General features: G+C 39.7%; 1 pseudogene; it reads right to left on the bottom strand.

Moving 5' to 3' along the window:
- Positions 1-289: 289 nt before the first annotated feature.
- On the bottom strand, positions 290-10,854 carry LOC138930628 (small ribosomal subunit protein eS21 pseudogene; annotated as a pseudogene).
- Between the last annotated feature and the right edge of the window lie 1,386 nt (positions 10,855-12,240).

The raw sequence follows: 12,240 nt of genomic DNA on the forward strand, positions 1-12,240 counted from the left end.
GTCTCTTTGTGGCTTCGCCTTTGTATCTGGACATGGGATATCTTTTTTTGGTGGGTTCCAGTGTCCTCCTGTCAATGGTTGTTCAGCAGCTAGTTGTAATTTTGGTGTTCTTGCAGGAGGAGATGAGCGCACATCCTGCTACTCTGCCATCTTGAACCAATCTCCTATACATTTTAGTCACTGTTAGGAAATACAACTTTCTAGAGTTGTATTTTGATATATTAACTTAATTTGAGGAGAATTCACTATTTATTTGTAACAGATATTCCACATCTGTGATCCTTTCCAGTCAGAAGTTCTTTGAGATGATGGCTTTGGCCTTGGCCAGGTGGAGAATGGATCTTCTGACTCACCCATCCTGTGAATGGCCCAGTAGATAGAGTAGGTTTTAGACTGGCCATTGAACCTGACTGTCACTTTGTCAACCTCGGCCACATTCATCTGGATGGTCCTTGGTGCTGATGATGGGGTTCCCGGAGGAGAATTTCTGTGGCATGTACAGGTCCATGAAATTGTTGTTTTGGATGTTGAGGGAACTTGAGCTCAAAAAGCAATTTTTTAATCAGTAAAATAATTTGCTCTAATTGGATAGTCTTGAGGAAGTCGTAATTCATAATTTTCTGGTTTTTTTTCCTATTCTTTCTTTTCTACTACATTTCTTAGATCTTTTTCACTCAGTTTGCTTCTTTTTCCAGATTTGTTTCTATATATCTTTCTCTGATATCCCTCTTCCCATATGCATTAAATATTTAATATTTCATAAGAATTCAGCCAAGACTCAACAAACATCCATTAAGTGAGGTTTTGGCATCTATGGCAATACTGGAGTACAGTAAAAGTATTTCAAAAAGGGTATATATGTACTTTATGTACTATAATCTATTGGCCAGTCTGCAGACTGGCTTCTTCCAACACTACCTTCTTCTTATTGGCTCTGAGCTTCCAGAGCCCTGGAGGCAGGGTCAGCCAGTAGATAGCTCAACTCTGTTGTTCTTTGAGAAGTTTATGTAGATACTTATTGATTCAAGTTCATTAAGAAACATCACCAGGGTTTCAAAGGTTCACTGTGTGTGACGACACCAGTATGACATCAATAATGTCCTGGTATATTAAAAACGGGGAAGATCTTTTTAGTCCAGTCTCCAGAGTGATACCCAATTAAGAAATCCTTTGCATATTTTTTCTTCCTTTATATATAGTTCTCCACACTGCTTTTTTCATTGGTATGACTCATTAAAGATAATCCCTAAATATAGTTCAAGTTGATTGTATACCACTGCATCATATTAGTGTTCTGTAATAATATAATTATTCTCTTATTGCTGGTCGTTTAAGTTACATTTGAGTTTTCCACTCTAAACAATGCTGTAAGGATAGTTTTGTGAATGTATATTTGTCCAAATATCATATTATTGCTTTAAGGTAAACTCCTAGATGAATGAGTGAAGATGTCAGACACACACACATGAATACTACTCAGCCATGAGAAAGAAGGAAGTCCTGCCATTTGCAACAAGATGGGTGGATCTTGAATGTATTATGCTAAGTAAGTCAGAGAAGGACAGATACTGTGTGTGTGATGTAACTTATTTGTGGAGTCTAAAAAATCAAACTGATGGAATATTCTACCCTGGTTATGAGGAGCTGAGGGGTGGAAGAAATGGACAGGTGTTGGTCAAAGGGTACAAGCTTCCAGTTGTAAGCTGAATAAGTTTTGGGAAGCTAATGTTCAGCATGATGATTATAGTTCACAATACTCTATTATATAATTGAAAGTTGCCAAGGAAGTAGATTTTAAATGCTCTCACTACAGAGAGGAAATGGTAATTGTGTGACCTGCTGGAAGTGTTAACTAACATTAACACCTCCATCATTTTGGTAATCATTTTGCAATAGTGTTTAAAATTATATCTTAATTATATGAAGGTTGTAAATTATATCTCAAAGTAAAAGAGAAAAAAAGTTTCCTAGAAGCAGAATTACTGGATTAAGGAGTGTGAACATTTAAAGGGTTTTAATAAGTCTTGCCCAACCATCTTTCAGAAAATTGAGCCAATTTGCAGTCTCTCATCTGCTCTGAGTGATATCCACCCCCCCCTTTATTTTATCAACTGTTTGAGAGTTGAAAATGGTATCTCACTATTATTTTAAAATTATAGAATTTGTCTTTGATTACTAGTGAAACTGAGTTTTAAAAATTTTTTAGTAAAATAAATTCTTGGAACCCTTAATTGTTGTGTTTCATCCTTCAAAAGTGGATTTTTGGAGTCGTTTGATTCACTTATTTTAGAAATATGCAAAATTAACAGACTTTGAATCCATCTTCTCCCCTATTTCCTGATGTTTTTAATGCCTAAATATTGATGTTTCTACTTAGAAATGTAATCATACTTAAATTATTTCAGGAACTGGCTTTAACGAAGTGTATAGGAGGGAGAGGGGCTTCCCATGTGGCTCAGTGGTAAAGAATCCACCTGCCAATGGCAACCCACTCTGATATTCTTGCCTGGGAAAGCCCATAGACAGAGGATCCTGGCAGGCTACAGTCCATGGGGTTGCAAGGAGTTGGACAACTTAGTGACTAAGCCCTTAAGTATGTAGGCAGGAGAACCTTCTTTTTCCTGTGGTAAGAAGGAGAAGGCTCTCCCTAAGCCTCTTTCCCTATCTTATATGTTCTAGTAGTGTGTGAGGGACTGTAACAAGTTGCTTTCCTGAATCTTCAAGGGATGATTCATCTCTTAGGCTCAGTCACATTTTTCTAACCTCTGTATCCTCAGGCAAAAAACTGTGGTTTAAACATGGCATCCCAATGAGTCAGGAAATGACTTCATTTCTTACCTAACCACTTTTCTCTTTAATGGAAGCCCTGAAATAGATGTGCCTCACATCCCTGCTGCAAGCCTTTGCTGTCATTTAGAGGAGCTATTGCTCTATCAGTACTCACACTGAAGCCTGTTATTCCAGGGAGAAAATTTTGTTATAAAAAAGTGATTTGTTATTTTAAGTCTTGGCAAACAAGCATACGAGGGGGGAAGAAAAAGTTCATTTAGAGAGATGGCAGTAATTCTCGATGAGGTGTGCTTCTGCCTCACTTTTGCTTTACAGAAAGGGCCAGGATTTGGCACGAGCTAAAATTCTGTGAAACTAATTTATCAGGCTCAGGCAGCTTCTGCTCATTGCCCTTGAAAATAGACTGCCTTGTCTTTTATACACCTGCATGTGATACTCCTTCTGTTGCTTAAGTGGGACACAGTTGGAAGAAACACCCAGTAAAGCAGGACAGACGCCCTGTGATCATAATCAGGGATTGGTGGTAATTGACACATGACAAAATAATTTGTACTAAGTTTTCCAAAGCCATGCTATGTCTCCACCAGTGATTGCCTGTGCTGACTTATCATTTATTCCAAGTCTCATTGGAGGCAATTACAGACATTTTAAAATAGGCAGTCAAAATAACAAGTCATTTAGACTGGCAATTATGCGTTATATGTAGTTGTCCTTTCTATTAGAGGATGACACTATTGATGCCACAACCTCCCCATGTTAAAAAAAATATGCGGCTGAAAGACTGAAGTGTGACTGTCAGATTCTTCTACTTGGATCACGCTCACTGCCTGTCATTTTGCTGTGAACTCAAGTGGCAGCCTGCAGGCGTCCTGGCTTTTCTTCGCCACCTCTTAGCCTCATGGTCAGGGCCTAATTAGGCATTATGAGCAGGCAAAGAACACATTTACAAAGCCAGCTCATGTTGGAGATGGTGTCGAGGCCTCAGTGAGGGTTATAGGCTTCGGGGTTCTTGAGTTTTGACCCACTGGAGGTGCAGTTGGCTTGGCAGGCATTTCTTTCAGGGTGATAAAACAGGGATGCTTTGCTGCCAAGCCTGGTGTCCTTCAGAACTTCATATCAATCCATATTTCAGTGGAGCCTGTGAAGACGTAAGGTTTTCTTGTCAAATTTGTATTTGTGGAATGCGGCAGTCTTAACTGCATTTAATGTGTTTGGTTGATTCGCAGAATGGGCTGTCTCCTTAAAAAATGTCAAGTTGTAAAAAGGCTGTATCTTTCGCTGAGAGGCTGAGTTAATAAGGAACAGCTGGGGCCGAGTGATGTCATGCGCCACCTGCATGAAAGGCCGCCCAGAGACTCACACCAAAAGAAAATGCTCCAGAGAAGTGGGTTTCAGACCTATTATTATTATTTTTTTTGCAAATTTTTTTTTTGGTGGAGGATAATCTTCCTATTGAAATCATGTGCAAAAACCCCCAGTGTATCAGAGATCCGGGCTGACTAAGTGGGTGAAGTTAGAGTGGGAGGCCCAGTATTCATTCATCTTTCCCATCTTAAGCAGCAGTCCTTAAAGGCCTCCTTGGAGTTTTGGGGAGCAAGGATACACAATAAGAGTGTTTTGAGTAGTGGGATGAGTAACCCAGAGAACTGACAGGATGATTCATTTGGTTGTTGGAAGGAGATGGTAGTAGTTCTATTTACATTTATTTTCCCTATATCTTTCAAACTTTTGTTTTTATATGTATGATAATATAATAATACACTGATACATTGGCAATCATAATTTATAAATAAGCATCATATTTTAGAGGAGCATGCTTAATTTATTTTCCAATAGAGACACACCATCAAGAATGTTTGGAGGCTGCTCATTAAGAATTCATGGAACAAACAAATTTATAAACAACAACAACAAAATTCACAGAAGATGGTTCATGGGCACAGTTTTGATGAGTTGTGGACCAAGCATAAGAAAACTGGCTAAGTTGTTTTTGGTGCAATGAGCAACAAAACGGTGTCATCAGGAGTGGGATAGAATTTTACATTTGGACTTTGGGGCTGCCATTCAGCCCACTACAAAGATATCAGGTCCTAATCCCTGGAACTTATAAATATGACCTTATTTGGAAAAAGAGTCTTTGCAGATGTAATTGTGTTATGCATTTTAGGATGGGAGATAATTCTGGATTGTCTAGTTGGTCCCTACTTGCTTCACAAGTGTCCTTATATGAGAGAGGTAGAGGGAGATTTGACACATACAGAGTCAGAGACTGGAGTTATGAAGCCATAAGCCAAGGAATGCTGACAGCCACTAGAACCTGAAAGATGCAAGGGACTGACTCTCTCCTAGAGGTCACAGGGAGTGGGGGGGTGGAGTGTGGTCCTGCTGATACCTTGATTTTAGCATAATGGTGCTAATTTCAGACTTCTGGCCTCCAGAAATATGAGTGAGCAGATTTCTGTTATTTTAAGCGACCAAGTTTGTGTCAAACAAGAGCTGCTGCTAAGTCACTTCAGTCATGTCTGACTCTGTGCGACCCCACAGATGGCAGCCCACCAGGCTCCGCCATCCCTGGGATTCTCCAGGCAAGAACACCGGAGTGGGTTTGAATGGGCTTTCCAGGTGGCTCAGTGGTAAAGAATCCACCAGCAATGCAGGAGACGTGTGTTCGATCCCTGGGTCAGGAAGATCCCCTGGAGAAGGGAATGGCAACCCACTCTGGTACTCTTGCCTGGAGAATCATGGACAGAGGAACCTGGAGGGCTACAGTCCATGGGGTCACTAAGAGTCGGACACGACTGAAGTGACTTAGCACACACGCATGCAGGAACTTTTGTAGTTTTATTTAAAATGCATTTTAAAGAAGTTATGTGCAATCTATCCTTTTCTACATATATTTTCATATTTATACTTTTAAAATAAAGCTAACAGCCATGTTAGTCACCACCTTCACAGAGAAAACATTTGCAACATCCTAGAACCCCCTCAAATGTCCATTCCCACTAGTAACCCCATACCTCCCTCCATCAGATGTAACTGTCACACTGCTTTTTCAGAGGAGTGACTTTCTTGATTTCCTCTGTGGTTTTTATCTGTGTATGCTACTCCTGAACAATATAGTTTTGCCCAGTTTGGAGCTTTATTTTGATGAAATCATACTGTATGCATTTTTCTGTGTCTTACTACTCAATGTTGAGTTTGTTAGACTCACTCATGTTCTTGTATGTAGCTCTGATTTGTGGCTTTTCACTGCTGTGTAACATTCCACTGTATGACTATACCACAATTTATTTATCCATTTTACTCTTGATGGACAGTTATTTCTAGTTTGGGGAAATTATGAATAATGTATATATCTTGATGTAAAAGAGCACACAGTTTTCCATGCCACTAGATAATGTCAAACTATTTTCCAAAGCAGTCGAACCCATATACTGATACCAGCAATGTGCAAGAGTTTTTGTTCCTGAACATCCTTGAAACACTTGGTATTATAGGGCTTAATGTTTTTTGCTGAACTCGTGATATGCTATTATGGCTTTAATTTGCATTTTCTTGAATTACTAATGACTTTAATCATATTTTCATCTATACATATTAAAGAATGTATGTATGTGTACATGTAAAAATATATACACATACAAATGCATTCTTTGGCCATTTCAGTTCTTTTTAAAAGTTTAAGCCCATTTTACTATTGGTTTGTTTTTCTTTTCCTCATTGATTTGTGAGAGTTCCTTTTATGTGTGTTGCAAAAATATTTTCTCCCATTTTGTAGCTTGCCTTTTTACTGTTTTAATTATATCTTTGATGAACAAGTTCTTAATTACAGAAATTTTAAAAAGAAAGAAAGAAAAAATAGCTCATAATTCTATCACCCAAAGATGGCCATTGTTAGCATGTGTTTTTCTCCCCAGCTTTATTGAGGTTTAATTGACAAATAAAATTGTATATACTTAAAGGGTACAATGTGATGATTTGATATGTGTATATGTTGTAAAATGATTACTACAATCAAGTTAATTAACCCTGCCGTCACCTCACATAATTACCTTTTTTTTTTTTTATGAGAATGACTAAGATCTACTCTTTTAACAAATTTCAGGTATCACATACAGTATTAACTGTAGTCACCATGCTGTATATTAGATTTCCAGAACTTATTCATCTTGTAACTGAAAGTTTGTACACAGCCCAGTCCCTGGCAACCACCATTCTATTCTGTTTTAATGAGTTTGACTCTTTCTTTTTAGATTTGACATGGGAGTGAGATCCTGCAGTATTTGTCTTTTCATGTCTGGCTTATTTCACTTAGCATAATGCCCTCTGGGTTCATCCATGGTGTTTCAAATGGCAGGATTTCCGTCTTTTTAGGGTTCTTCCCTGGTGGCTCAGACCATAAAGAGTCTGCCTGCAATGTGGAGGACCTGGGTTCGATCCCTGGGTCAGGAAGATCCCCTGGAAAAGGAAATAGCAACCTACTCCAGTATTCTTGCCTGGAGAATCCTATGGATGGAGGAACCCGGCAGGCTACTGTCCATGAGGTTGAAGAGAGTCAAACATGACTGAGCAACTCACACTTTCACTTCATATATAATATTGCATTTTGTTTATCCACTCATCTGTTGATGGACACTTAGGTTATTTTCATATCTTGGCTATTGTAAATAAGGTTGCTGCTACTGCTGCTGCTAAGTCGCTTCAGTCGTGTCCAACTCTGTGCGACCCCATAGACGGCAGCCCACCAGGCTCCCCCATCCCTGGGATTCTCTAGGCAAGAATACTGGAGTGGGTTGCCATTTCCTTCTCCAATGCATGAAAGTGAAAAGTGAAAGTGAAGTCGCTCAGTTGTGTCCAGACTCTTAGCGACCCCATGGACTGCAGCCTACCAGGCTCCTCCATCCATGGGATTTTCCAGGCAAGAGTACTGGAGTGGGGTGCCATTGCCTTCTCCGTAAATAAGGTTAGCATATCTTTTGATCATTTTAATGGCATATATATGCAGCATGACATTTCCTTTGTGAAAGAGAGATCACCGTTATACATATTTATACAATATTTAGTGACACAGAGATGAACACACATTCTCTGCTTCCAGGGAGCTTATAACTTATTGAGTCAAAAATAGGCACGTTTATGAACATGTGCATTAAAGTGTTATAATGCTAGAAGGGTAAACAAGGTATGATAGAAGCCAAGGAATGAGTGGTTACTTTTCCCTGAGTGGACTAGAAGAGGCATGAGAAAGCAGATGCCATGAGCTTTCTGGCAACAAAATCGAAAGAAAGGCAACAGAGGCATGCCATGATTTGTGCTGGTCAGAAACTTGCAAATTGTTAAATGTAGCTAGAATGTGGGAGAAGGAAATGGCAACCCACTCCAGTACCCTTGCCTGGAAAATTCCATGGATGGGGGAGCCTGGTAGGCTACGGTCTATGAGGTTGCAAAGAGTCGGACACAACTAAGCAACTAACACACACATGCACAGCTAGAATGTGAGTTGGGGCAAGAGGGAAGGAAGGTGAGACAGGAAAGAAAAGAGATGAAGGTGAGATCCTGACAGTTGCATGTTGGCCTCTCCCTAAACTGCTGTTTCTGCTTTTCCCCAGTCACTTCTGTCTTGATAGTGTAGCCTTGTAACAATACCACCAGGCCAGGCAGATGGAAATCTTTGGAAAGTGCCGGGGTCCAGCCCCGGTGGATCCAGGGAATTCGAAGGGTGGACGGCGTCGGCGTGGAAAGACTTGTTTATTTATTAATGTAAGATTAGATTAAGAAACTATAGTGTAGTAAGAAGATTAAGTGGAGGAAGAGGGCTGAATAGCTTGGTTTACGCGGAAGGCCAATAAAATTCCAGACAATGAATTTGCACCATCTACGTTGGGCCACCGGCGCCCGCTTGAATATCTAAGGGTGCCTCGCCTTAAGCTCCCTTTCGTGCGGGTCTTAACAGCCAGGGCAAGTAAGTAGACCTGGCGAGCCTCCGCGCCCCAGGTGGAGATTCAGCCTGAAGTTAAAGTAAAGAGCAGAGAGAAGGAAAGGGAGAGAAGAAGAAAGAGAGAGAGAGACACGGGGGGAGCCAGAGCCCCAAGAAACCAGGCCCAGAGACTAGTTCGAGAAACTGGCCTGAGAAACTGGCCCGAGAAACTGGCCCCATCCTTTATTGTTCAGAAGGCCTTTTATACTTTTGATAAAACATGGAGATCAATGGGTAACACAAAATTTTGTAGCGTTCGCAGCTCAGGCTCTTTCTATACATCATTTTGTATACAAAAGGTCTCAGGTGATTTACATTATCTTCTGGCCAAGAGGCTTGTTAACACTTTTTGGCTCTCTTCCTTAATGAATGTTAATTTTGTTTCCCCTGAAGTGTTTTTCTTTAATCTACATCTCCTTAAAGCATTAAAGTTACATCTCTATAGAACAAAGGTGCAGTGGGATATAACAAAGAAGGTACTTAACTCAAAGATCTAATGTTGCTAATACCAGGTCTACTACTTGCATTTCTATATACCAACTATATCTAAAAATAAAGGATATGAAAATTTGGCAGCAAGCATTGATTCAACAAATGAAACTTTTAATCAGTCCTATTTTAAAGATTTTGACTCCTCGGAAGCTCCTACATTCCTAGGATGTTTTAAGCTTCCTGTGCCTCCTGCGGTCAGGAGGCCTCAAACAATCACATGCGCAGCTGTACGAGTCCTGCAGGCAGGCTAGAAAGCCATCAGAGGGGTTTTTGGATTGAAACACTCTTTCAAATGCAGAAGACTAAAGCCCTGAATTGACTTTTTCCAGAAAATGTCAGAAGAGTGGAAAAGCAGAGCACAAAAGCCGGCAGATTTTTGTTGGGGTACATGCTTAGGAATTTCCAGAGGGGTCCCTGAAGTCTGAGCACGCCTTGCGTATGTCAGCTTCCTTCCTCATGACCTTGTCACGGGTGGGATTCCTCACACTGGCTCCCGGCAGGAAAGGACAAATGAAACCCAACAATTTGACAGCTTTTTCTTTTCATTATAGGCTAATGAGTTGTTTTGTTCCCTTAATACTTTGCTGAAAAATCTCCCCCCAGTTGGCTCAAGGCTTTCACCAAGAAGTTACAGGACTTAGTAAGCGATGTGGATCCTAATGAGCTATTGGACAAAGATGTGGAGAAGGTCAGGTGGGGTCATATTCCTGAGGGCTAGGTTAAAAGCAGGATGTAAAGGCATATACAACTGAATTTGAATCTTAGCTGTGTCACTTCCCAGCTTTGTGACTGTGGACAAGTCACTTAACCTCTCTGATTCTCAACTTCCTCATATGTTGATAGGGAATGATAATATCTTCCTATATGTAGGGTCACTGTGACAATTCCATACAGTAATTTAGACAAAGAACCTAGGAGAATGTCTGCTGTCGGTGCTTTATACCTCATAGCTGCTCTGCTACTACTGCCTTTTACCCTCATTCCCCCTCTTCTGCACCCCCACCCCAAAACCATAGAAGTTAATCTCTTCTGGGACTTACTAGTTCAGTTCGGTCACTTAGTCGTGTCCGACTCTTTGCAACCCCATGGAATGTAGCACGCCAGGCTTCCCTGTCCATCACCAACTTGTGGAGCTTACTCAAAGTCATGTCCATTGAGTTGGTGATGTCATCCAACCATCTCATCCTCTGTCGTCCCCTTCTCCTCCTGCCTTCAATCTTTCCCAGCATCAGGGTCTTTTCCAGTGAGTCAGTTCTTCACATTAGGTGGCCAGAGTATTGGATTTTCAGCTTTAGCATCAGTCTTTCCAAGGAACTAAATTGAAATGGGGCATGGTTGGGTTTTTTTTCCCTCCTTTATGATTATCTTTAAATTTTTGTTTGTATCAATGTAATATATGCACATAGTTTGAAAAACAACAGAAATCCTAGAAAGTTTATAATAAATATAAAGCAATTGCCTACCTTGACACTTTCCCTTCTCATAGGTCTGCTACTCACAGACCTATATTCTTACCAACACTTAGGTTTCTTTTTTCTCTCTCTGTTTATTTCTTCTTCCTCCTCTTCCTCTTTGTTAATCTCCCCCTCCCCCATTTTTTTAAATTATAGCTGTCCTAAAGGAGATCAGTCCTGGGTGTTCATTGGAGGGACTGATGTTGAAGCTGAAGCTCCAATACTTTGGCCACCTGATGCAAAGAGCTGACTCATTTGAAAAGACCCTGATGCTGGGAAAGATTGAGGGCAGGAGAAGAAGGGGACGACAGAGGATGAGATGGTTGGATGGCATCACTGACTCAATGGACATGAGTTTGGGTAAACTCTGGGAGTTGGTGATGGACAGGGAGGCCTGGTGTGCTGCAGTTCATGGGTCTCAAAGAATCAGACACGACTGAGCGACTAAACTGAATGGAGGTAAAGTAGTTCATTGTTTTGATTTTGATTTGATTTTCCTTACTAGTGATGTTGAGGATCTTTTCATGTACTTATTGGCCATTTATATATGTTCTTTGGAGAAATGTCTATTAAAAAATTTTGCTGTCTTGTTATTGTGTTGTAAAGAGTTCTTCCAAAGACAGGTTCAAGCATCTTATTAAATATATGATTTGCAAATATTTTCTCCAGTTTTATGTGTTATCTTTTCACTTTCTTGAGGACATACTTTTAAACATAATTTGATGTAGCCTATTTCATTATTGATAGTGCTTTTTGTTGTTGTAAGTTCTTTCCTACACTGAGATCATGAGGATATTTTTCTGTATTACTTTCTAAAGTCTTTAACTTTTACACTTAAGTTTTTGAGTCACCTGGAATTGATTTTTGCATATGTGAACTCAAGGTCCAAATTCTTTTTTTTTTTTTTTTTTGCTATATAGATATTCACATGCTTCAGTACCCTTGAGATTTTGTTTTGCATTTCTTTGATAATTAGTGATGATGAACACTCTGCGTGCCTCTATGCAGTGTTCTCCCTTGTATATCAAGTGTACATATGTGTGTGGGTCTATTTTTCCACACTCTGTTGCTTTGGTCTCTTTGTTTTGAGTACTATAACTTTATAGTTGATATCTAGGAGGTGAGGTCCTTCCACCCTGTACTTGTTCAGGTGTGTCTAGACCTCTGTTTGTGCTTAGTATTTCCATATACATTATAGAGTCAGCCTGTGAAATTCAGTGAAAAATATCTGTTGGGAATTTGATTGGGATTGCATTGAATATGTAGATCAAATTCAATTTAAAATACTATTCCACACCATAAATGTAGTATCTTTCAATTTATAAAGTTCTTTAAAGTCTTTCCATAATGTTTATATTTTTTCCCATAGCAGTCTTACACATCTTTTGATAGACTTATTCTAAGGTGTTTAATATTTTTTCATGTTGTCATAAGTGGTATCATTTCAGAATTTGAATGAAAGCTTGTTGTGGCATGTAGAAACTCAGTTTACTTTCTATATCATGTATTTTTGGCATGTTAATTTTT

Source organism: Ovis canadensis, chromosome X (assembly GCF_042477335.2).
Source record: "Ovis canadensis isolate MfBH-ARS-UI-01 breed Bighorn chromosome X, ARS-UI_OviCan_v2, whole genome shotgun sequence".
Taxonomy (NCBI): Eukaryota; Metazoa; Chordata; class Mammalia; order Artiodactyla; family Bovidae; genus Ovis; species Ovis canadensis.